General features: G+C 36.4%; 1 pseudogene; it reads left to right on the plus strand.

Annotated features, from left to right (window-relative positions):
- The first annotated feature begins 2,241 nt into the window (after positions 1–2,241).
- Positions 2,242–27,529, plus strand: part of LOC109109200 — an 80,674-nt pseudogene continuing 55,386 nt past the window's right edge.

Raw genomic sequence — 27,529 nt, forward strand, 5'->3', positions numbered from 1 at the left:
ATTCTGATCTTGCATGAATTCTAAATCCCCCTTCCTTTAGTAGGTTGCTTTCTTCCAGTTTGTAGTGATTCTTCCAGTTTGTAGGGAGTATAGTGACTCTGACTGTGATGGACTGTCAGGCAAAAAGAGGGGCAACAAGCCTCACACAAATAATCAATACACTGTACAGAATAAATCATATATTAATTACTTTTACTGTTATTTTATTTAATGTTGTCCCTTTTGGAGCATGACAGAAAAAAATCAGACAGTATAAGTTAAATATTGCATTCTAAATTTCCTTAACGTGTTACATCTGTTCTCTGGTAGCTGCTGACTCTTTGCTAAGTTTGCAAAGTCATGATTGCTTGATATGTAGTATAATGTCTAGTTCATCTCATACCGACCTACAGGCAGAAGCTGAAATCAGTTAACCCTGTATAAAGGACTGTAAAAAGATGGACTAATGAAGCAGAGCAGGATTTACAAGCCGATTTCTACTGCATTGTTTGGAGTGTTTTTGAAGCTGCAGCCACTGATCTGGACGAGCTCACAGAGACTGTAACTTCATAAATCAGTTTCTGTGAGGATATGTGCATTCCTACCAGGACTATTTAACATTCAACAATGACTAACCATGGTTCATAGCAGAACTCAGACAGCTTCGTCAGGCCAAAGAGGAGTGCTGAAAGAGTCTTGTACAATCAGACAAGGAACACACTACAAAGGAGATCAGAATTGCTAAGAGGTGCTACTCTAAAAAGCTGGAAAAAACAGTTTTCAACAAACAACCCTGCTTCAATGCGGAAAGGTCTGAAAGACATCACAAATTGCAATCTCCTCATCGGCAAGGGAGAAAGGTCTTAAGCACATCCAGTGAGACACAAACCAATGTCCTTAGTCTCCGGCCGGTGTGGTAAGAGGGAATAGCAGATACAACATGTCCTGAGTCTCCGGCCCAAGTGGGAGAGACATTAACAGACACAATAAAGTTCGCAGTCTCCAGCTTTTGAGGCAGCAACAGATATGAGACAGATATCTTCCTCATGAAGAATGACTGCAAGGCCTAGAGCAGTAAATAAAAACTTAGCATTCAATACAACATTTAGATTCTGCACTCAGTAAAACACTTACTCATTTGATGGAGTGTAATTTACTGTCTGAATAATTTACTTTGTATGCTTGAAATGGACAGATGATAGAACGATTTCCTTATTGCACTTGATATTTTATGTCTCTTGGTTGTCTTGCTGATCACTGTTTCTTGTTTGGTACCCAGCAAATTCATTTTAACTGGTGAATTTTTCTTCATCGTAATGACATTAGTTTGGTGTTTATTGAGAGCCAGATGGGAATCTTCTCGACCGCTGTGCAAACATAGTCTTGTAGACAACCTTGTAGACTGATTATATAAGACTATTGAGTCAGCTGAATTGTGTATGTAAATGAGCAGACAGAAACGTGACAGCAGAATATTACTGTATTCAGACGAGCAGACTGAATATTGTAAGAGCAGACTGAGTATATAAGACTCTGAACTTTCTATGTTTTATGAAGCAGTGATGGCACTGTGCTTGTGACTAGAGGTGCTGTAACAGAGGGTAAGATTAGGATGAAGCTTGTGTTTTGGTTACTGTTTCCTCAAATTTAATATCCTAACTCCACCCAAACATTCACAGGGGAAACTGTGGGCCGGATTTGTGCAGGACAGAGTTTTAGCCTGTCTCATAGACTCAGATAGTCCAGCACTTGCTTTCTTCACTGATACATACTGTATAAACAAGGGCAAAGAGCACTTCTTATCTCTTAAGGATTCCTTTTGTGCAATCTTTATCACTCATATCATTACTGTTATAATTATAGCCTTGTGTCATAAAACATGCAGTGAGTTTATCTTGAAAAAGTGGGTGGTGCTGTCATGAAATTTAAATACTGAAGTAGAAAAATTAAGTCTCTAAAGGTACAAATGCAGTAAAATTAGTGAAAATGAAAATAATGGATAAAAAGAAGTTTTAAGAAAAATATAATTTATTTAATATAATGAATTATAAGACCTCAATATACAAACCAGAGTTATATAATGACCATTATAATTCATAATTCACACAGTTTCTAATTCATACTTACATGTGCTAGAATATAATTTCCAGTCTATTTTACAATAGCTTGTGTTAGTTTGTACTATGACCTGAATCTGCCTGAGTACAGAAAAAAATGAAATCTTTGACCTGTGCAATCACTGACTCCACCCAATAGACACACACACACACACACACACACACAGAGATCTCTTGCTGCTTTTAATGAAGACAAACATCAACTTAACATAAAGAAACTTCACAGGTAATCTTAAAAAGACCGTTTTAATGTAACTTTGATAAATGAAACATGAATGTAAGATGCTGCACACTAAATGAACCATTTGGTTTAATCATGAGTGTATTCAATAATTGAGTAATCTATAGTAACCACATAGATTCACTAAGTTTTACTTGAGACAGGATTGTAAGAAGTACATCAGTGTCAAATGTGTTGAATGTTAGAAAGTTGAATATTATCTTCAGATTATGCGTTATGACAGAAAACAGTAGAATTATGGTCTGTGTTTATTTCAAAAAAATATAATTTACTCATGATGTAGAAAATAAAAATAAAACTTACTGAAGGAAAATAAATAAATAAATCAAAGTGATATCAGGAGTCAGAGAAGATGATCATCTGAATCTAAAAGAAAAAGACAGGAGCAAGTGTTATTTGTACTGTAATGTCATCTCAGAGGTGAATGAGACATATGGTAATCTGAAAGTGTTGTGTTTGACTCTTCACCAACGCCGTCTCTCGTAGCACTTTGTAGACTCTGCTCTGACTGTGTGTTCATGTGTTCTGGATGAGGAACGGCTGTGAGCAGATCTCTGAAAGGCTGAACATTTTATTATAGTCTATTAGAAATAATTGCAGTGTGAACAGAGTTACTGTCACTATAGAGCACTACAGTTCTGAAATAGTGGACTGTAAGTCTTAATGGGCCTGTCCCAATACCCACACTTGTGGTCTTTGCATTTAAGCGCTTGTCTGTTTAAATGATGGATTTCCTGTATTTGGCCAAAGTGCTCTAGTGGGTGTGAAGACTGCAAGTGTGTAAAGAACTTTTGATTGACTGATGAGACACACTTGAGCAGCAGAGAGTGAGAAATCCTTATTTATCCGGGAGAGCAGAAGAAGGTTGTCCATTTTGTTAGGTAGAGACTGGAGATGTGCCAAATGGACACTAGGCAACGGTGTTCGAAATCTGCATTTCTTGAGCTTGACGAGAGCGCCGGCTTGCTTCCCCCATCTGCGTGTCCTGAAGCGTTTGATCAGCGCCGCTGCTCCGCCAACTACAACGTTCAGCAAAACATCCGAATAATCAAAAACTGGTAGGAGACTTTGTGGTGTGTTCTGCCGAATGTTCAGCAGTTCATCCCTGGTGAAACTGGTTGAGTATGAAAAACAAAAAACAGAAAACTAACTAAAACAATTGGAGAGCGAAGCACCTCGGCTGCCATGTGCGGCGCCATCAGGACTATCGATTACTTTTGTGATGCAACACTGAGTCAAATATTTCTGAGACCTGAATCATAATATAACATCATAGCAATATTTTTAAGTTGACATTAGTCAAACACTATAAAAGTATGAACAAACCATAGCAGTTGGACTTATACAACAGTAGGCTTGCCTCCATACTGGAACTGATCTGAACAGAAGGGAATATATATAAGAAATTGTCACAAGTTTAGTTCTCTCTACCATTGTCACTACTTAAATATGGCTTTCATGTTGTGTGTGCATTGTAGCATGTGAAAGAAAAAGAGATCTCTCTGCAATGTGAGATCTCTCTTCTGCATCTCTCTGCTGGAAGGAGCAGGACGGGTCAGTGCAACTGAACCTTGATCAAACTCAAACTAAAGTCCTCTGGGTAAATTCATTATCTTTGACCATGTTATACAAAGTTATTAGAGTGTTTACAGGTCATAATTTAAAATCGGATATTTTACATTTACAGAAATGTTTAATATAGTTTTTTTAAGAGTTCTTTGCTCTTCTATTATATTGTTTTTATGAACTCTGTAACCGAATACTAGGGAGGACAGCCTGTTGAATAGGCAATTGAAATAACCATGTATTCTTGCAGTTGTTTTTGTAATCACAAATATTTAATTATAGTGCATTTTTGTACATCTTACAAATGAATGATAAGTTAACGTGTAGTTTCATGGTCTTAACATATAAACCAAACAAGATCAAGCTAGCTTCACTGAGTTACATCACTCACTGTCAATGAACATATTTTATTAGACTTAGGCCTCGTTAACACTGCCAGTTAAATGTGACCCAATTCCGATTTTTTGCTCATATGTGACACAGATCGGATCTGTTCTATGACAGTGTAAACAGAAAAAAAAAGTGCATACGTTTGGATACTTCGAGAACGGTTTCAGGCCTCATTCATATGTGGAAATAAATCGGATCAAATCAGATATGTGCCAGTGCGACTGTCTTGTAAACAGGCAGATCGGATTTTCTGAGGCATTGCGTTCTGTACGTCATTAAAACTGTGACAATTTGGTACTTCTCCGCAGTTTAACAACGTCATATGTGACCCGTAATGGCAAAATTAGAGTAAATTCGCACAGGCTATTTTGACCTACAGGCAAAAAAAATATAAAAAACACCCTGAAAAAATGCTCCAAGTAGTAATTAAACATCTGAAATGATCTTTATTTGTACATTTTCTGAGAGGATTACCTTTTCTCTGCTCGCTTCTTGCGCTGCCTGTCATCCGAAGTGTGTGCATATAATGGTGCTTCTGACGGTGCGTGATCCCGATAAATATGAAAATTTATTTGGTGGATATGTTATTCTTTGTTTCTACCGCCGCTCGTACCGCCGCCGCGACGTCTGCAAAGTGCATTTGCAGCTTTTGACCACTGAGTGGCGCTTTAATCACAAGTTTTCAAACAAGCGCATCAAAGCACATTTTCGCGAATAGACGTCAGCTTTGCCTCACCGAAGTGTTATATTTGACTGCAGTCGGGGAAAATGAAAGAAAAAAATTTAATATTCACAGATGAAAGTTTAGTCCTTATGAAGATATGTGCGTTTCTTAGAATGAATTCAAGCAGGATAAATGTCAAGCCTATGAGCCTGTGCTTATATTTTCTCTACACCATATTTTAGATTAGACACATTTAAATAGTGTGCAGTATTATTTATATAATATGAATTATGTGTTATATTATTAAAAAAGAAAATGTGGTTTACTTTGCATCGGAGCATTAAAAGTGGTAGCCTATTGTGAGCTAGGCTTGCGTGTTTTATAAATTATTTTCTTTATTTTAGTAAAACGTAAGGCATTGTATAATTTCGCTCCCATTATTTAGGCCTAATTAAAACAAGAAACGAATAAATTAAAGCTGCACGATTTAACTAAATCATTGCAACTCTAAAGAATGGATGGATTATTACAACGTCCTCACTTATCAACAAAGTGCACACGATGTAAAAAAAAAGAAGAGCTTCATTAATTGACAACTTCAGTGATTTTAAATGGAGTCTTCTTTGCTTGCTTTCATATAATTTAAGTAAAGTAAAAATAAATAAATAAAATAAATAAATAAATTGCAGCCGCATTTAAATGCATAATATAAAATGTATAATATTCCGTAAAATATCAGTGCAAGATTTGCTCTGCATGGTGTTGGGTGTTTGTGCGGCGTTTTTACTTATTTGTCTACATATTTTATCTTCATTACAAATCTTGTTTGGTTTTATTCTGGATAATTGCATGTAAAAAATGATTTACTTTGTAATGCATATGCAAAATGTGAATTATTATTCATATTCAAGTGTTTGTGCAAAAATTATTAATGCGCACGCATGACAGGGAGGCGCCCTCTCGATCACGTGAGTTTTTTTCCTAATAATGAAATTAACTGAAAATCTGGGTGTCTCACATACATGAGAAATATATCTACAGAAAGCTTGAAATGTCTTTTAAACGAATCAATTCAAAACGAAAGCATTATGTAATCTGTGAAGGTTGTATTTCTCTTTAGAAGCGCGTCCATGTGGAGAGAGTCAGCACTGTGAATTTCATATTGCAGCCGACAAGAAAACATTTGTTTATTAATAAATAATTAAAATGTCTCCTTTTTCACTATTATTAGGCTACTTCTGCCTGTGCTTTGTGACAAATTTAATGCATGTTCTTGAGCGTGGAATATATTAAGGCTGGATTATAGTTGTAAATTTAATATTTAATATTTAATAACTTGCGATTAGTTGAATAATGACAAATGAACGACTATATAAAAATCTTACGTGGGAAGCAGACCTATTAAATACCCTCTAGGCATCTCTGTTAAAGTTTTTAAAGAATTTTATACGCGTTTGCATAAATTTCTCTTTCAGAACGGTCTGTAATGGAGAGATGCCTTAACACTGATTTTTCCTCTGAAACACAAAAACGAAAATTGAAATAAAATAAATATTTTATGTTTTGAGAATGATTGGGCTCAAGCCTCCCCCGCGCGTTTGAGACACGCTGCAGAGCAGAGTATGAGCGGAGCGGAGTGATTCTGACTGAAGAGGAGCGGATTTTTTAAAAGTGGTTTTCACTCGCTCCAGCACTGCTCCATCACGAATACAATTCATGCCAACAGCCCGTAATATAACTGCATATTTAGCAAGAATTCACATGATAAACATATTTAGCTATAGCTTGATACACATAATCTCTCCGATCAGAAGATTATAATGACGGCAATAGTCGAGCGGGATGTTACAGGCTAGTTCTCAAGGAGTTTGTCTTCCTTTTACTGATTATTTTCGGGGTTAAAGCATGATTTAAACAGATACAGCACATTCACACGTAATCGCTGTCGCAATAATGCATTCAAACAAATGTAATCTTACAGTAGGCTACTTCATCTGTATCTGATTTTGAATGAGCAGAAATCTGTAAGAAATGCATAGATCTGTAGATAAAATAACTGACGAAAATGTAAGCTGTTATTTTCATTACAAACAAAATTTGCGCAGCAGAAAGCAGCAATTATACCTTTTAATGCTGACAATTTTATTAGTTTGGCGTTTGGTAGGACAAAAAATTTGCACACAATAGCCTAATGAAACTGAAATGAAACTCTCCTGTAATTTAATTAATTAATTAATTTATTTATTTTTATTTTATTTTTATAAGCTATTATGAACATAACATTTCAACTTTAGCTATGGAGTGAAGGCGGAGCAGTGTTTCTGGTATCAATGAACCGCGGAGCTTAGTGATTATTAAATGCTAGGAGCGCGGAGGGAAATTGTTGCTGCTCCACTCCGCTCACATAGGCCTACTGTACTGCCGAGTGAGAGAGATGTTTCGCCCCCTATATATACAAAGCCGTCCGGTGTAGACACGGTTAGACAGTGTCTGCTATATTTACAAATAATTGATATAAGAAATAAAAATAAATACATAACCTAAACCAGCGGCATAACGGAATGAAAATATAGACTAGGAAATTGATTTAGGCCTACACTTGGTCTGTCCTCCGTCCATGACACTGACTCACTGCGGAGCTGCCAGTTTTAATCTGAACAGCTCTTAACGCCGAGTGGATGGCATGATGATGGGCTAGTATTAAAAAATAATATATTGTTATATTAAAACTTGTTTTGAACAATTTCTTTGTCATTTGAATATTGATTTTAAGTAGGGAGGCAAAAAAAAAAATCGATTTAAATTGTAAATCGGATTTTTTTGTGAAAAAGTTAAGGCAACTTCCTCTGAAATTAAGTTATAATAACTAATAAACTTTATTGCACTATACAGTAGTCAACATTTGAAGTGATCAAACCTTTCTTTAAAGTTGTCCTAAAACCTGTTCTGCAAGTTTGAAACTCTCATAAGACTGTCCATATGAAAGAGCAAGAGATTCACACCTTTATCTCGACCCCCACAAGTTATACAGAACTACCCCCAGCGCCCTCCAGCTGAACTGAACTCGGACTGTTTGTTGGTTGTGAGGAACGGTGTGTTGTCATGTTACTGGGTTGAAACATGCCTGCACTCACAGCAGCCTTACTCTTTTTATTCATTATTTTCCCGCAGCCCATATTATTATTTTCACAAGACCAAAATAATAACAAATTATCAATTGTTAATTAATCATTATTTTTGCAAAAATCATTGTTATTTGTGAACGTAGGCGTTTGCGGAAGGCTTTAAGACCAAGCAGAATCCTCCGCTAGCTGCTCCCGCTTCACAGCGCGCGGGACTCGCGCAAACTGACCCAAACATTTAGCAAAACAGGAAAACATTCAGTCTGCCTGAAGGAAGACGTATTTCATTGTAAGTTAATGCTGTTAAATAGAGAGTTAAAAAAAAAAAAAAAAAATAGTGTAGGCTATTCTTAAAACTTGGAGCTCATTATATTGAAGTACAAATCCAAACACCAGAAGCAACCTACACTCTCAGTGTTCTTTCACTGAAAAGTATGCATTTTTATTTATTTATTCACAGGCTATATGGTTGAAATAGTAATATTTCCGTTGAAAACTTTAAGCGCCATTGTTTAAAAAAATTCATCAAATGTTTCGTAGACCTTCAGTAGTCATGCTTTGAAATCCCATGCCATTTGTAATTTCACTGTATTTTCACCTCCTAAATTACGGCCCCAATTCTATAATGGTAAAATTTATTCAGACCGATGGCATTTTTTATGACATTATTTATTTTTATTTTTAATTTTTAGAATAGGCTAATTGAAGCCTACATAAATGGATTTATCAAAACAAATATAACTTTTTAACTGCAGTCATAGGCCTATATTATTGTACATTACAAATATTTGGATCGTCCCTTATTTTATTAAAGAATAAATACTTATTTTCTTCAAGAATAAACATTGTAAATAAATAATTAAAGAAAGAACCTCTATTAGCCCTTATTTGTAGGTTGTAGGAGATATGCGAGCAATTCATAGATTTAAAAAATAAAAAAGTGGGGTGCTTGGTTTCAGAAAACGAATACACCTCGTAAAAAATGCTATGATGTAAAAGTCATGCTAACTTATTAATTCCTAGAAATAATTTAAGCAATTAAAACCTTTTCTATACTAGATTCAACTTGAATTTCAATACAATTAAACTGACTTTAAAATCTCAAGGAGTTTATAAGTTGAAACGGTAAAATAACACAGTGCATGTTAAATAGTCTAAATGAACTTGTGTCTTATATAGTATCCGAAGACTTGATTGCATGTTAGCATAAAACTAACAATATAATTTTTTTTTTTTTTTTTTTTTTTTTTTTAATGAACAATTCCTGTATAAAATGTGACAGCAACCTTTATATCTAACATTTTGAAATCGTCCACAGCTGAGCAACGCAGGAGGCAGATCTGAAGTTATGTTTGTTTGTTCACGAAGTGAATGTGATGCACAAAGTCATTTTTAGATGCAATGGAAAAATAAAGCTGGATAAAAACATACACGAAAAAAAAACGCTAAAAAATAAATTACATTTGTGAGAGTTGCATTTTTATTACATTCAGAAATAATAACGGCAGGCCTAATAATGTTATAGGCTAATGTAGCAACAGGACATTTTTAGTTCCCTTCACTTTACAACAAATCCTTTAAATGTAAAACATTTATCAGAACAGAACAAGAATTACAAATATATAATTCTAATGGATAAATATAATTGCAGCAGGCTATATAATAATATAGGCTTATAAACAACAACAAAAATAATAATTAAAATAATTTAAAGCGATAGGCTACATAATGTAAGGTTGGGCTTATCGCTCTCATTCGGGACAAATCCAAACATGTTGCCCATTTGAAGCTAAACTCTTATTTATTAGGTAAAATAGACTTTGGATTTCACACGTGTTTCAGTATCGACGGGGAAAAAAAATCATAATTAGCAAAAATATGCCAAAGTGGCCCGCTGCTCGCGCCGCATGGCTCGGTGAACGACTGCTGTTTCTAATGAATATGTGCGCGTGAGGCACCAGCGCGATCAAAGTCACAATTCACAATTATTGGTCACACAGTAAAGGCATAATTCAAAAATGCAAAGTGTTTGCAGTTTGAAAAAATCAAGAATTATAACAGAGTTAATAAGAATTATTTGTAAATGCTGGACCGTTCTCATTTCGCTCTGCAAATGGAACCTGAAGATTATTATTATAATTTTTTTTTTTAACCAAGACTGAACCGAAATGGAAATTTTTAATCCATATGTATATATATATATAATGACTGTTTAAAAACAATAGCATGCATAAGAGCCTTTGTGTAAAGGCCTTTCTTTAATTTTTTGATGAGTAGACTGTAGCCTAAGACTATCCTATTTTTTTAATGGCTTTTAAGGATGTTATAGTGTATATTATAATGTAATTGTTGTTTAACGTCTTCCTTTCATTTTACAATTACATTCAGTTCGCAATCCGTCCCTTTGCGCCACCTGGTGGTAATTTCGCGAATGATTTTAACACGCGACTGATTTGCAGTTAACGCCGCGGCCCTGCGGCGGCGGTACGCGCGGCGGTATTACCCATTTTGGATGTCTACCTACTGTATACAGAATTAAAGTATTTCAGTATTCATGCAAACATAATCTGCTCTGTCTTAAGTGAACGCTTGGGGAACTGTTGGAGGAAAACATTTGATGTGTAACATTATATTAGATCTGTGCATTACAGTAGTCTATAGGACATCTAGTATCATGTATCTTTATGTTAATCTAACAACAAAAGAAAAGAGGGAATCACTCCATGCACTTCATTGAACTGCTTTTGTAGTTTTAATAATCAGTTTATTTGTAATGAACACTTAAGTTATTTTTACATTTGATTATTTGTTTTTCATACATGAATGCTTTAGATATAAAATGATAACGGTAATGCATTATTTGTTTCTTTCTTGGCTATTTTTTGCATCTGTTCTTATTTATAATAGCAAAGATAAAATAGAAAAATAGCTGTATTGTGATTATTATCATAGTAATTAATGATAAGAAAAGATGGAGGACTTCACTCTATCAACATTTTTTGTCCGGTTCTAACAAATCATAAAACATTTTGAAGATATTTTATTTGCTCATTGTGAGTCATTTTGTCAGCACAGGGTCACAGTATTCTCAGGAGGAAGTACATGTGGGGGTGGTAAATGACAACAACGCATGCGCAATGTTTCAGGTGGTATAGCAAGTGTAAACAAATGAATCGGCAATATGAATTTGGCATCGAGACCAGCAGTGTAAACGAGGCCATAGACAATAGCAATGACATAGCTAATACGACAAAATCAAGGGGTGCTGTTTTGCAGGCTCCCAGGTAGAGATGCACCAATTGCAATTTTCTCAGATTCTGTTTTTCGATTTTTGTGTAAATTTGACCTGCCAATACCGATGTTTGTTGATTCCGATTTTCTTTCTAAGAACTATAATTGACAGCATATATAAACAAAAATCAGCTTTTTTTTTTTCAATGCAAAATTTTATTTTTCATAATAAAAGTATTTATTCAACATTACAATTTCTCCCAAACTGCTCTAAGTTACAGAATGTTCTATAAATAAACAACTCTCAAAATAAAGTGCTCTGTGACTGGAAAGAGATATAAATAACAATTAACTGAAATTGAGCTACTGTATATAACAAAACAGATGTCATTTTCCACGTGTTTATAAATGGGCTTTTTTTTTTTTTTTTCCCCTTTTTTTTTTCAATATATGTATCATCTTTCACATCAAATTCTTAAATGTTATCAGTTAATTCAGAATAATAAGACACTGTAGAGTAGGGGTGTGCGATATGAAGATTTTTGATCGTGGACGAATAAAATGTCTCCACGATCTACTTTTGAGGAAATATTGTAGAATCGCGCTACAGCGCACATTCTATCAGTTTCACTTTTGGTGCTTCCGTCTCAATATACTGTACAACACCACATGCATTTACATGAAATGGTGCAGCAGAGTTACACTCACGGGACACTGAACTTATTCACAATCAAAAAAATTACATTTGCATGTGCTTTAAAGCCTTGCCGGTTAAACATTTCATTTGTTTGCTGTTCTGACATGCGCTTTTTCTGAGGGCGCACACCTGAAGCGTGTACACCTAAAAAGCCTGTCAAACAGCGCCTGATTACTGGACTAAGTTATCTTTCACATCCGATTGCGCTAATACTGTCACACAATGTTTACATATAAACACAGTTGTTTATATCTAAAGTGAAAGTAGACAGTTGCGAGAAAAATGGATCCGTGCCTGTATATTAGATGTGTGTAGCTCTTAAACCGACAGTACTAAACATGCTGCCGCTTGTTATTAAAGGGACAGTTCACCCTAAAATTAGATTTCTGTCATTATTTACACACAAACCTGTATTAATTTCTTTCTTGTGCTGAACACAAAAGATTATATTTTGAAGAATGTGAGTAACCAAACAGTTGCTGGTCCCCATTGACTTTGATAGTAGGAAAAAATATTATGGAAGTCCCCGGGGACCAGTAACTGTTTTGCTTACCCACATTCATCAAAATAATTTTATGTTCAATAGAAGAAAGAAACTTATTCAGGTTTAAAACAACTTGAGACTGAGTAAATGAATTATTTTTTGGGTGAACTATACTTTTAATGTTAATAAAACAACAAAACACAGAGAAAAATCATCGCTGCTATTGACTGAAAAACTTAATTTTAATAGTTGCTTTATTAAGAATTAATGTATAATTGATGTATATAGTGTTTTATTTTTATATTTGGTAATTCTGTTTCTTGAATCCTACTGCTACATATGCCTACTGTTCCTAAAAAATAAAGCACTGTTTATTTTATTTGTATCATGTGTATTTGTAAATCTGTATCTTTGTTGTTATTTATAAAAAAAAAAAAAAAACAAAGATAAAAATAATGACAAAGATTTTTAAATTTGCCCACTTTGGCCCAAATGGCTGCCATTCTTGTTTATTATATATTTTGTTACCTTGCAAGTTTTTTTTTTTTTTTTTTTTTTTTTTAGATAGGGAGATTAGTTTGGCTGTACTGTTCAAACAACTTAAATAGTAAAACCAACATGACTAAGAATCGTGATAAAACCGTGAATCGTGATTTTCCTGAAAAAAAAATTGTGATATGATATTTTTGCCATGTCGCCCACCACTACTGTACTGTTATTACCATTCAAATGAAATCAGTATCAACAAACTACATCTTTCCACTACAGGAAACACAGAAGCTGCATCTTAAGTGGCATTAGATGTATTTACATGTTTAATGAAGCTCAGAGGTGCCATACATGAATTTACAACACAAAATTACAAATGCATAAATGTTATAATATAAATGTTTTAAATATTTTTTGAACATACAAATAAGAAATGTTGGGAAAAATGCAAGGATGCTTTTAAATATGAAACCAAACCACCAGATGGTGGAGGCAAATGACTTAATGAGTTAGTCATGTAGGCCCAATCCCATTTCTACCCCTTAGCCCTTCCCTGTTCCCCTACCCCTCCGTTCGGCACGGTCACATGAAGGGGTGTCTCGATTCGCTTTTTGTTGGAGGGGTAGGGGTAGGGGGAAGGGCCAGATAGCCCTTCAAACAAAGATTTTTCAGGATCCACACTTCAAACGAAGGGGTATGAATTATCTCAGCATAAACCATCTGCAGCAGCAACACGCTGCACAAGCGAACATGAAGACCCATAAATGTAAGCATTGTTGGCATTAATAAAGATTTAATGAAAAGTAATAATTTGTTTTATGTTACATTCAATCATGTGTTCATATTTACAGTCATGTTATTCAAAGAAATGTTTGCAAAAAATCACTAAGGTTTGCTAATGTCATATCAGTACTGCGAGATATACCACAACATATTTTCATGTCTGATCAGGGCGATAACCACCATAGACATTGAGGGGGGCTAGTCCCCCCAATAATTAGAAATGGCTAAACTTTTTCTCAAGTATTGCCAATTCGAGAGAGAGATGTGTGTATGTGCGTCTGTGCATCTCCCTTTCATTGCTGGAAAATATAATGTAGCGAGTAGGGGTGTGTCTGAAGCCGAATACCTTATTCGGAAAGGCACGGATAATGGCTTCAAAAACGAATAACATATAACGAATAGTTCTGCCCGAATATTCGGCTGAGGCTGCAGCACAGTCTGGTGTTTGCTAGATTCACAGGTGAGCCAGTGGATCAGCGCAATATTTTACACAGACCTCTAAATTCACTCAGTGAGTGTGTGAAGTGAATGAACGTGAATTAAAAGAGCGCAAATCATGCACCGCATTGCTGTTGCCACGCGTGCATCTCTCAGAAATCAGAGCTTGGCAAGAGCAGGCCTAATATTACCTGAAATATTACATCATACATGTTCTACTATTTGTGTGTATATAAAAGGCAATGATTTAAACCTTATAGGCTACGATATGAAACGAATGAATGAAACAAGCACAGCGCGATTGCCAATCAAACTGCGCATCTCCATCTCTCAAAAACCAAACCAGCTCTGTCTAGAGTATAGACTAATAATCAACTTAAATAAAGATACATTTTCTACTAGGTCTACATGTTTGCTTCCTTAACTTTTGCTGGTTTGCGTGAGAAATGCACATTTGTTTAGCGAAGTTAAAAAAAGACATAGTTCTGCATAATGAAATTTTAGCCTTGAATTAATTAATTCACTAAATGTTTATGATGAAATCTTCCAACTTGTATGATAAATGTATTTTAGAAATTATTAATTTTATATTTAAGAACAATGAATAGGAAAAAAAAGAAAAAAGGGAAATATTTTTCCATACTCTGTTCTCTTTTTTCCCCATAGGTTTTCCAGACCTGCGAATTAAGTGAAATACTTTTTTAAATGCAGGAACCGGTGAGCCAAAGGAATTCATGTTGTTTTACATAATCCTCTAAAATTACAACACAGTAACAAGTGTGTGAAGTAGCTAAACGAGTTTATAAATTAAATAAGCGCAAATAAAATAGCAGTGTTGCAGTTGCCTTTTTCCATGCATTTCCTGGAAATGACTTAAATCATTTTCCATATTTGAAAGTGAAAGTGAAAGTGACGTGACATTCAGCCAAGTATGGTGACCCATACTCAGAATTCGTGCTCTGCATTTAACCCATCCGAAGTGCACACACACAGAGCAGTGAACACACACACACACTGTGAACACACACCCGGAGCAGTGGGCAGCCATTTTTATGCTGCGGCGCCCGGGGAGCAGTTGGGGGTTCGATGCCTTGCTCAAGGGCACCTAAGTCATGGTATTGAAGGTGGAGAGAGAACTGTACATGCACTCCCCCCACCCACAATTCCTGCCGGCCCGAGACTCGAACTCACAACCCTTCGATTGGGAGTCCGACTCTCTAACCATTAGGCCACGACTTCCCAGATGGATTGGGGGTACTAGTATTTAAAAATTTTGGATTGGCTTTCCTATTTCTAAATTGCATAGGAACCCTTACTGTTTTAATTTAGATACTTAAATATCTATTTATTGGATCACGAAAGGTCCTCAAGCTGGGACTCAAACTCACGTTGCTCGAAGCACAACCGCACTGTATCTCGAAGCACCGCCTATACGAAGAAAATCGGCTCCAACTGTTAGAAGATGTTTAAATAGGCTAAATGTTGTAATCATAAAAAAAATATTATTTTAGTTAAACACTGCATATTTGTACAGTTCTGGTTCAAGCTCTGCCTACTTCTGGTATTATCCGAATACAGATACAGATATGAATAATTTTGTGATTGATACAGATACAAATACTGGCTTTGCTGCACACCCCTAGTAGTGAGTATTTAAACTGTTATTAATAAAAGTCGCAGGGCAGCGTTGACAAGTTTCTTGGCTCCTGGATGTATGAGCTGCGCGATCTCCGATGTGTGAGTGTGTGTGTGTGTGTGTGCTTGTGTGTGTTGCAGTAAGCAGCGCATTATTATAGAACGGTAAGGCTCTAATGCACACCAGGTGTGTGTAATGTTGGAGCTAGATGACTATGATCTCGTGTAACGGTGCAGTATGGTGTCCCATTTCTTAGGGGGATATTTTCACCCCTACCCCTTGACACTCTGTTTCAAGGGACAAGGGGAAGGGGTAGGGGTGGATGAAGGGATATAAAATAGAATTGGGATTGGGCCCAAGCGGCTGATTCATTCAAAAAGGAGGTTTTATGAGTGGGTCACTGAATCATTGATTCACTCAGTTCGTTCAAAAATGTGGATTAATTCAGTAACAAAACACTGCTGTTTTGCTCTGAGACACAACCGTTCTGCTGTGGCTTTGACTGGAGCTATTTTTGACAGGAAGATTGAGTAAAAACTATTTTGTCTGAACAGTTGTAACAAGTGCTGGTGTGCTAAGTAAACACTTGACGAAGGAGATAAATAAGGCAACAAAACTGACCAATTCACCAATTTGGGCTGAGCATGCAGAAAATTGGCCAATTCCGATACCTGGCTGGTCAATCGGTACATCTCTACTAGGGTTGAGATCCTTTATTCACCTCACGATCCGATCCGATTCCGATTTTGGGAGTCACAATCCGATTCCAGAACGATTCTTGATCTGCTTTTCCCCCCCTTATTAATTAATCAGTTTACTGACTTGAGAATCTTAAAATCCTTACATTTACATATCCTAACATAAGTAATTAAGTACTTTTAAAAATAATTACAAATTGAAAGAAATAATTAAAACAGCTGTATGTTGAGAATTTTAGACTAATGTAACTTCAATACATTATTAACTAACATTAACCCTCTGAAGTCGATTAACGCGAATACGCGTTTTGTGGCATCTTCTCCTGATAACACCGAAAAGAACTTAAATTACACTTTCAGTTTTGATCGTACAGAGAAGAGCAATACATCAATCAAATCTGTAAAGGGTCTACTTTTATTTGTATACATGCATAATAACAACAAAACTTTGTGCATTTACAAAATAAAGAATACAATCAAGGTGCGCTGTCTGCAGCCTCGGTCTGCGGTGATCTTCATTTAGAAATGCGTCATTAAAATGAACTGTAACTCAGCAAATTCTCAACAAAGAGACATGAGAGATATATCTATAGAAAGCTTGACATGTCTACTTTTAAACTAAGCAAGTGCTACCGAAAACAAATATTCTATGATAAAGTAATCCATATGAAAACAACGCGATGTCCCGTCTTTTATGTCTCCCTTCATTATATCTGATGCGACTATCCCCACCCGCTGAATGCGCTATTGATATTATAATGTTCTATGTGAAGCTCGGTGCGTGTAAACGCCCATACCACAGAAAACAAAGCAGCGAGACTGTTCAAGTTTTTTTTTATATTTTACTGTTCGCTTTGCGCTGAGAGGAATAAGACATAATTCACCGCAATAAGATGCGCTGAGGATTACCTCAGGATTTGAGTTTTGGATTTCCTCAGAAAAATAATGAAGAGCTTGATCCAGCAGAGATCATAAACATGAGTAAGTCTTTTTTTTATTCATCTACTTGTATTAGTTTTCACACGTTCACATTTTACTAGTTAGACTTTTTCCAAACTATAATTCCTGACTAAATGTATAATCAAGTGAAACATTATGAAGTTTCATTCACATCATCTAAATGTTCTACTGTACTACTAGTATCATTGACCATCAAAATAATGTTAGATTAGATTAGATTAGATTAGATTCAACTTTATTGTCACTGCACATGTAAGGTACAAGGCAACGAAATGCAGTTAGCATCTAACCAGAAGTGCAATAAGCAGTAAGTACAGAATATACAAGGTCTACAATATGTACAATAACTATACAGATAAGTATTATGGACATAATTTACAGATTTAAATTTTAAAACTATCAGCATGATATACAGATAGGTGTACTATGAACATACTATACAGATGGAATATGTGAAAGTGTATATACACTATAAGCAGAAACTATGAACATATGAACAATTTACACTATTGCAATGGAAAGTAAAGTGCATAGAAATATTTCAGTGTGCAAATGGGTTATTCAGTGTTTCTGGATGAACAGACAGTAGTGCAAGTAATAGCAAGTTTACTGATTTTGTTGTTGTAAATAAATAATAATAAATAAATCGGTCAGATGTAGTGATGAAGTGGGGGAGGAGTCTGTGTGTATGGTGTGGGGGGTGTCAGAGGGCAGAGTTCAGCAAGGAGACAGCTGTAGAGAAAAAGCTGTTCCTGGATCTGCTGGTCCTTGTCCGGAGGCTCCTGAAGCGCCTCCCGGAGGGCAGGAGGTTAAATAGTCCATGGTCAGGGTGAGAGGAGTCCTTAAGAATGCTGCGAGCTCGACGTAGACAGCGTTTCCTCTGGATGTCCTCAATAGCAGGAAGTCGTGTCCCTGTGATGCGTTGGGCAGTTTTCACCACCCTCTGCAGTGCTTTGCGGTCAGCCACCGAGCAGTTCCCATACCAGACTGTAATATAACTGGTCAGGATGCTCTCGATCGCACACCGGTAAAAGTTCACCACTATGGCTGAAGACAGTTTATAATGTAGTTTATCATTTAGTTTATTTCAGAGCACATAAACAATATACACTTTGTAAATGCTAGTTATGTGATGTTCATTTATATATTTCAACATTACACAATAATATTAGTCAATACCAGTTTGCTAAAGCGCTTGATGGCACTCCAAGATGGCGCCGAGCATGGCGGCTGTGTTGCGAGCTCCGAGTAAACGTTGCAGTTTTTCGTTTGTTTTACTTGTTATTTTGTTGTCCTACGTGTTGGATGTTGTTTGTATAACTGTCTACGATAGACACGTGCTTTTAAACAAAGGTTCCTAGGTCGTGAAACGCAAACCGGACTTTGAGTTCTTGAACACTGGTGCTTTGTTTACAAACACCGCATCAGAGCCCTTTGTCTGGGCCGCACGGTCACGACCGAGGAAACGCTGCCAGAAAAGGGGGAAGAGAGGTTTTGTCTTATCCTGAATCACTACAGTACACCTATAATAAGTATTTATATTCAGACTATTTTAGTCTGGTTGGGGTCGGCAACGCTACAGAGTAGCACAGTACCTGCGTGACTCGCCATAGATGTAAACAGAGAGAAGTAGCTCCGGCTACAATGTTCTTCCGCCAGACGCGAGCCCCAAAAGTTACCAACTGCAGCTTTAATGGTTCACACAAAAATGAAATTAGTCAATTTACCCAGGTTGTTCTAAACCTGCATAAAGTTCGTTCTTCTGTTGAACACAAAAGAAGATACTTTGAAGAAAGTGTTTCAACTAAACAGCTAATGGTTGTAACTTCCATAGTAAGGTTAAAAAACAAAAAAAACAAACTTCATTAGGGGACCAGAAACAGTTTGGTTACCCACATTATTTAAAATATTTTCTTTTATATTGAACAGAAGAAATTAATTATTACAGGTTAAGAACAACTTGTGGGTGTGTAAACGATGACAAAATGCTTTTTTAGGTTAACTGTCCCTTTAAGTCAGACAGTCCACCATGAACAACTGAAATGCCTCTCTGCAAACTGCGCTTTCATCATTAGTTACTGGACGGACACATTAGCCGGGTTTCCATCCTAATGTGAAGTGAATCTTTTCAAAGTGCGCAAAAAATTTTTTAAATCCCAAATGCGAATTAGATGCGTTTCCATCAAGTTGTTCACGCGGCTGACTGATAAGTAACCCAGTAACCAACAGTAACAAGAAAAGCATAATGGAGACAGGACTGCAGTTAGTAACGATTGGGCAAGTTTTAAATCTCCTAGCAGTGCAGTTTGCAATTGCTAAAAATAATGCTATGCACAGAAGACGAAATTCAGAATTTTTGATTAATGCCCTGGCAGCAAGGGCATTAAGATGACGTCGAGGCCCATACATACGGGAAAGACAACGTCAGCAGGATTTTTGGGAGGTCGGAGTGACCAGACATTTTATGCCTGACCGGCTACAACATTTCAGAATGTCAGAGGACACATTTGAAATGTTATGCAACATTACAGGGCTCTAGACTAACTTGTTGCACTGGTGCGACTAACTTTTTTTCTTAGGTGCACCAGCACAAAAGTTAGGTGCACCCAAATTTTCGACCGCATCGCATTTAACACTACAGTTTTACAAGTTCACTTTTTTTTTTTTAATCGCTGTCCATATAGGCAATATTGACTGTAAATGATTAACTAACAATCTGGTCAACATAAAGTTCTTTATTTGAAGCACAATTCAACAAGAAAGGTAACTTACTGAAAAAGTGTTGGTGTTTAAAGTGCTTCACTGAGCTAAAATTTAAACTTAAAATATCTCAAGTTAAATGAAATAAAAAGAAGATCTAAATTAAGTGTGTTAAATGCTTCAAACTAAACATCTCAATGGACTATCCTCCATTGCAGTCACATGCCCCTGGGATGGCCAACTCCTGTAGTTTGGCCTTCTTGATCTTTGGCCTTGGCTAAACCAGCTGGCCACACTCTCTCTAGCATCAAACTCTCCAAGCTTGGCCCCTCTACACTGATTCTTGTATTGTGTCTGATTGTGTGTGTGTGATGGTGTCTGATTTGAGTTAAACAGTCCCTAAACTGCTTATACTACTAGTTCAGTTTTGTATGTAATAGTATGTCTGATATATTTTTTCCAGTTTTTTTATTAAGGTTAATTTAAATTTTTGTTTGTTAACCGTTTGTTTTTTTTCAGCGGCAGACAGTGAGCCTATGTTTGATCAATTTAGCCTTCTCAAATCATCACAAGCCTAAAATAAAAGCTATAGAATGAAAAGCATATAACAATGTTTAAACGTTAAACCTAGATAAATGTGCGCTATATCCAATAGTTTGTGCAGAGACACTTCAGGACATTGAGGTTCCAGCGTGATCAATTGCATTTTTTTCAGCAGATACGCCGTAATTTTTGCTCATAAAGGTAAGAGTAATCCAACATTTGTTACTGCAAAGGGTCTACTTTTATTTGTGTGCACTCACAATATCAATAAAACGTTGTGCTTTTACAAAATCTGAGGAGATGCGCTGAGTCTCAGGAGTATGAAAATGAACCGAAACTCAGTGAATACCTTTCACAGACACATATCTATAGATAGCTTTAAATGAATACTTAATGAAATAAAACAAATCGGAAACAAAAACTCTTTAATTTAATCATAATCCGTAAAGATGCACTTCCCTCTGAAGGCGCGTCTGAGGAGATGGCGAGTCAGGCTCGGCAACTTCATCCTTGCGACACAGACTCAGAAAACAGTAGTTTATTAGTAAATAATTCAAATATCTTACCATTTTCCCCTATCACATTTATGGTAATTACTTTTGCCGGTGCTTTGCGGCAAACTTAAGCCTATTGCGTGTATTTGAACGCAGAACTGTTCAGCTGCACTGGCCACACACACCATACTGCTGCTGGCAGGACACTAAACACTGTCGAGCTGTTCTTGACAGTCTTGGTAGCACGTCTCGTGTTTTTTCCACCAGCGCGGCAATTTTTCTTCACTAATTGATGGATGTCTAAAATATAGAAGTAAGGAGAAGTCTAAAACAGGCGGGAGGCCCGGCCCGCATCTGAACTATGACGTGAAAATTGTGGGTGAATTGGGGTGATCTAGTGTATGTTTTTGGTGTATGTTGTTGATTTAAGGGTAGAGTTTAGGATTTTTTTAGACTTTTTTTCCTCTCAAACGGCTGGTCGCACCACACCATTGAGAAATTAGCCAAATTGGTCACACTCCAGAGCCCTGCATTATTGGTCCATCCATTGCAGCAGCTGAATTCCCTGGATGACGTTGATCACAACAAAAAAAGAATTGCCATTTCGTTGTACAAGTTGGCCAGCTGTGCTGAGTTGTCGGACAGACATTCGGCGTGAGCAAAACCACCATTCACCACTGTGCCTATGCCGTATGCAAGGCTATACGGTTTAAGATGTTAAACCAATTCGTCAAATTACCCGACTTGCCTGAGGTGCAGGCAATAGCGCACCACAACTTAAGGGCACCCCTTGTACCGCAGGTGTACGGCGCACTGGATGGGACCCATATCCCGATACTTCCCCCATCAGATGGATTACGTGAACCGGAAAGGGTGGCCCTCCATAGTCAAGTTTTGTTTTTTACTCCTATCTGTTGATTTGTGAAACTGAAGTTTTTATTTGTCGTTTATTACCTTTTGTAGCACATCAGCACCCAACATTTGTAGGTTGTACCTGTGCATATGACAAATAACTCTGACTTTCAACAGATTTTCTGAGAGACACCCCCAAGCCAGCGTAGATGTAGAGGGCATGCAGGTGCCTCTACTCATAGCTGGAAACACAGCTTACCCATTACTCCCATGGCTTATGAAAGGGTTCTCCGGTCCACAGGAGGAAAAGGCTTTTAATGTTCAGCTCAGTGCTATTCGGGTTAAAGTTGTGCACAGATTTGGCCACCTTAAGGCAAGATGGCGTATTCTTGCAAAGCGATCAGATGTGCACCACTCCTTCAAGCCAACAGTTGTGACTGCATGTTCTGTATTACATAATATGTGTGAAAAAGAGAAGCAACAACGCCCACCTGTCTACCTGGACCCCCTGTAAACACCCAACCTCAGCCAAACACTATAATGATCCTCCAAACGGAGAGGCACAGGAAATCAGGAATGCCCTAGTCCGTCATGTGGCAAACAGTCTTTGTTTGGCAGTTCCCTAATCCTACAAGTACATGTAACCATTCTTATCTGAGTACAATCAGTTACTTTATTATTGTGCATTCTTTGTCATTTTTTTTTTTTTTTTTTTTTGTTCAGTATGGATTAAGATATGTAAGATATGCCTTGTAAACTGGAATATAACATTTGTTGAGAGTGTCAAAAAAATAAAAGAATTCTTAGATCATTCTATACAGTCAAATAAAACAATACTGTTTTGAGAATGAAGCATGTTTTGGTTTTATTTTGATATTGTTCAAAAGTAAAGCACACAATAAACAAGATATTTTGCTTAGGCACAAACAGTACCATTAACATTGTAATTGTAACATGTAACTAAAGCATTACAAAATCAAAAAAAAAAATTAGAGCAACAGAGCATTTTGCAATCAACATATAACTCAAGTTTTGCTCTTTCCCCGGATAATGCAATCATAAACAATTCTCTCAAAAAAAATACACTTTTATGAGTGCAGTTGCCAACTTCTTAAAATGTAGGCCTACATATACATTAAATACATACTGCTATTCCAATGGTCTTCCATAGTGCAATCTGTAAACACAGATAACTCTTTCCCTTAGTTGAAAATAAGATCAAAAACATAGCTGAGATCATCAGGTACTACAAGTAGAACAACTGGCCTTAAACAAATATAATAAGGAACTAGTGTTCTACAAAATTATTGTAAAGGGAACAGTTTCTGTTGCCTACTTCCTACTACTAGTGTTGTCAAAAGTACCGACCGCGATACAATTCGGTACTGAAATTTTTAAAAACGTCCATTTCCCACTAAGATGAATGGTATTGTGGTCGTACTTTTGATAACACTAACTACTACAGGTTTATGTATGATGTGAATGACACATTGGTATCATGTCTGTCAGCAGGGGTACTTGAACATTGGTTGTAGGGGATTGGATGATGTTGGTTGTGAGGGGTAGACTGTTTGGGGCTGTTGGAAGTAGACCACTGTTGGTTGTAAGATGTTGATGGCTGTTGGTTGTAGGAGGTAGACTGCTCATTGTGTGGGGAAAATTAGGGTGTAGGGAAATGGCCTTGTTGCCCCAAATAAGCCAGGGCCTCATAAGCACTAGCTTGTCTCTCTGATGCTTGTGCACAGCGCTCAAAGCATTGAACTGCACAACCAAGAACAGTGGAAATGGACTGAATAATCTTTGTCTTTGTCAGCTTGCTCCTGCTGTTGTCTTAAGAGGGCTTCAAAAAAGGATGTCAGCTCCCCAATTCTAGAAGTAGGCCTTGCAGATGAACGGGTCCAGACATGTTGGTGTCTTGATGTTGTGGAACCATCAAGCTGGGATTCATTTGGTGAAGATCTGTCACTGTCTGCTTCTGAACTCACAGAGTTAGAAATATCTGCTGACTCTGTTAAATTTCAAAGGAAAAACTTTATGTTAACATTAGCCAACAAAGCTCTCTTCCCATCCCAATAGTTGTAATAGCACCGATGTGGAAATATTGTGTCAGACTAGACCAGCAAATGTCAAAGTTGTATAGTAGTTCCACAGTAAACAGGCTTCAGAAGTTTAAGTTAAAAATGTAGATACAACAGCTGTAACAAGATGTGATGCAAAATGCTATGAATTAGGGCTTTATGGTACCTATTGAATCAGTGGTGCTCTGTGTGTTTTCATGCTTCATGAAAGTCCTCCACATTTACCTTTAAATGTTATCCAGTAATTTAAATGAATAACTTCACACCAACCTGAGCTGTTAATGACAGAAGACAGACTAGTAACGATAGGTCTGTGGCTGAAAATCTTATCCATTTTGTCGAAAAACTTGAATTTGCTGTTTCTCCCCCCCAGAACCGCTTTGGGAGAGCTCCCGCTTCTCGGCCATGTACCACTGTTTCAAACTTTTCCACTTACTTTCATAAAATGTTCCAGGGCTTGTCAAATCCTTTAGCTAGCATATAGTCTCGAAGTTCCTGGTAGATTGTGGCATTGTGCTGTTTACCATCTAAAATGGCTGTTACATTTTTTTCGAAAATAAGGCAGAGGAATATTTTAGTTTCCTCATCTGTCCAGACGCACATGTTGCTGCTGGCAGCCATGATGTTATGGAGGTAACGTACCTGCAAGACACCATCAGCGGAAACAGCTGATTAGTCACGTGGGTTTAATGTTCACTACGGACAAATTTATTCGGCAAATGCGTTTCCACCTAACATTTTTTACATTAATTCTTTTTCGCACAAGTCAAAAACCACCTCAAGCGAGTGTGATTTGCAGCTGCATTTAAATGCAGGTGTGTATCATATTCCTTAAAATATCAGAATGCAAGATTTGCATGGCGAGCATGATGCTGAGTGCGACACACAGCATTTATTCTTATTTGTCTAAATATTTTATCTTCATTACAAATCTTGTTTGGTTTTATTTTGGATAATTGCATGTGAAAACTTTATTTACTTTGTAATGCATATGCAAAATGTGAAACTTCCATCTTATTCGCAGTCTATAGCATTTTATAATTATCTGTACAATTATATTTAACTTAACCTGCTTTGTATGTTTATTATTTAATGCAAAAGAGATTTATTAAAACAAGTTTATGAGAGTTATGCATCCATTAAATCTTGATCAAGAACAACTAATGATCAAAGAATTGGAGCAACATCGGCCGTTAGATTATTTAAAAATGTCAAATAGCCTTCAATTTAGCCTTCATCTGTCTCTGTTGTAGACTTGTAAAGATTTATTTTTAATGCGGATCCCATACTGTAACCTAAAAGAAATGTACTCTAATAATTTTCGCACAAATACTTTAATATGAATAATAATAAAGTGCATGCATGACAGAGAGGCGCCCTCTCGATCACTTGAATTTTTTCCTGATAATGAAATAACTTAAAATTGGTATGTCTCACATGCAAGAGAAATATATCTACAGAAAGCTTGAAATATCTACTTTTAAACGAACCAGTTCAAAACGAAAGCATTATGTAATCTGCAGGAAGCGCAAAAAGACAATAAAGTGTGAGTTTATCTGTGCATCATGTATTCATTCAGATAAGGAAAAAATTAAGATGTTCATAAGAATATATTTGAGAACTTATTAAGAGTTTCTCAAGAATTACACTTAAGAACATTCTTATGAACTTCGTGGAATTTATCTTAAGAAATTTTCTAACTTAGGCCTATTTCTTAAAAAGATTTTTGTGAATCCGGCCCCAGGTTTGACTGCGATTGTCACATCAGTAACGAATTGTCCAGTAATGGAACTAAAATAATTAGGTCTACATAATGTCTTGGGATAGTTTCTTATTACTGTAATATATTTTTACATTTGTATTGCCAAAACGACTGCAGCATTTCTGCGTACAATTAAAACAGTGCAAAACTGAAAATATACAAAGCAACAAATACATTGAGAACAAAAGGTTTTGTCTCTTTGGCAGATGCACGTCTCTTTCGCCAGTTTCTTGGTCTCTCTCTCTCAGAGGTGCCTCATCTCTCCTGAGAAAAAAACCAAACATATTATATTGTATTTATGTAATACTCTGTATGCAGTTGCAAAAATTACAAAAGCCAAACCAAACAAGGCATTTGTCCTACTTTGCCTAAACCTGCTCTGCAAGTTTGAAACCCTCATAAGACACTGTCCATATGAAAGAGCAAGAGATTCACACATTTATTTCAACCCCCACAAGCTATGCAGAACTACCCCTAAACTCCTCATGACTTTCACTTTCACTTCCAAACCCTCACGACTTTCACTTTCACTTTCAAACCCCAACCCCTCCAGCTGAACTGAATTCAGTCTGTTTTTTTGGCTGCGAGGAATGGTGTGTTGTCATGAAAGTGAAAAAAAGTTAAAGTCTTGACATTTGCCAAATATGGTAACCCATACTCGGAATTGGTGCTCTGCATTTAACCCATCCAAGTGCACACACACAGCAGTGAGAAGTGAACACACCATGAACACACACCCGGAGCAGTGGGCAGCTATAGCCACTGCCCGGGGAGCAACATTTAGCAAGGCAGGAAAACATTCAGTCTACCTGAAGGAAGACGTATTTCATTGTAAGTTAATGCTGTTAAATAGGGAATAAAACAACAACAAAACTAGTGTAGGCTATACTTAAACTTGGACCTCATTAAATTGAAGTACAAATCCAAAACACCAGAAGCAACCTACACTCTCTAAGTGTTCTTTCATTGAAAAGTATGCATTTTATTTATTCACAGGCTATATGGTTAAAATAATATTTTAGTTCAAAAGTGCCATTGTTTAAAAAATGCTTTATTGACTAACGTTTCATAGAGCTTCAGTTGTTATGCTTTAAAATTCCATGCCATTTGTAATTTCACAGTATTTTCACCTCCTAAATTACTACCCTTGTAAAGTCACAATTTTATAATGATAAATTTACTCAGGCCGATGGCATTTTTTTTGTGTGACATTAATTATTTATTTTTTTTTTTGAATAATTGTACTTAAATGGGTGAAGCAAAACAAATATGATTATTTCTGATAACTTTTTAACTGCAGGCAGATATAGGCCTACATTATTGTACATTACAAATATTTGGCCCCTTATTTCTGTCCCTTATTTTCTTAAAGAATAAACACTTTTTTTCTACAAGAAAAAACACTATTTTCTTAAATAATAAAAGAGAAAGAATCACAATTAGCCCTTATTATCCATTTTTGAAGTTAATTGGCAACCCTAATGATGATGTAATTATCTTTTGACGCCCCTGACAGTGGCTACGTTTACATGCACCCAAATAACCCATTTGTAATCGGATTGACAGTTCAGTCGAATTGAAAAACGTTCATATAAACACCTTAAT

Source organism: Cyprinus carpio, unplaced genomic scaffold, assembly GCF_018340385.1.
Source record: "Cyprinus carpio isolate SPL01 unplaced genomic scaffold, ASM1834038v1 S000000006, whole genome shotgun sequence".
In the NCBI taxonomy this organism is placed as follows: domain Eukaryota; kingdom Metazoa; phylum Chordata; class Actinopteri; order Cypriniformes; family Cyprinidae; genus Cyprinus; species Cyprinus carpio.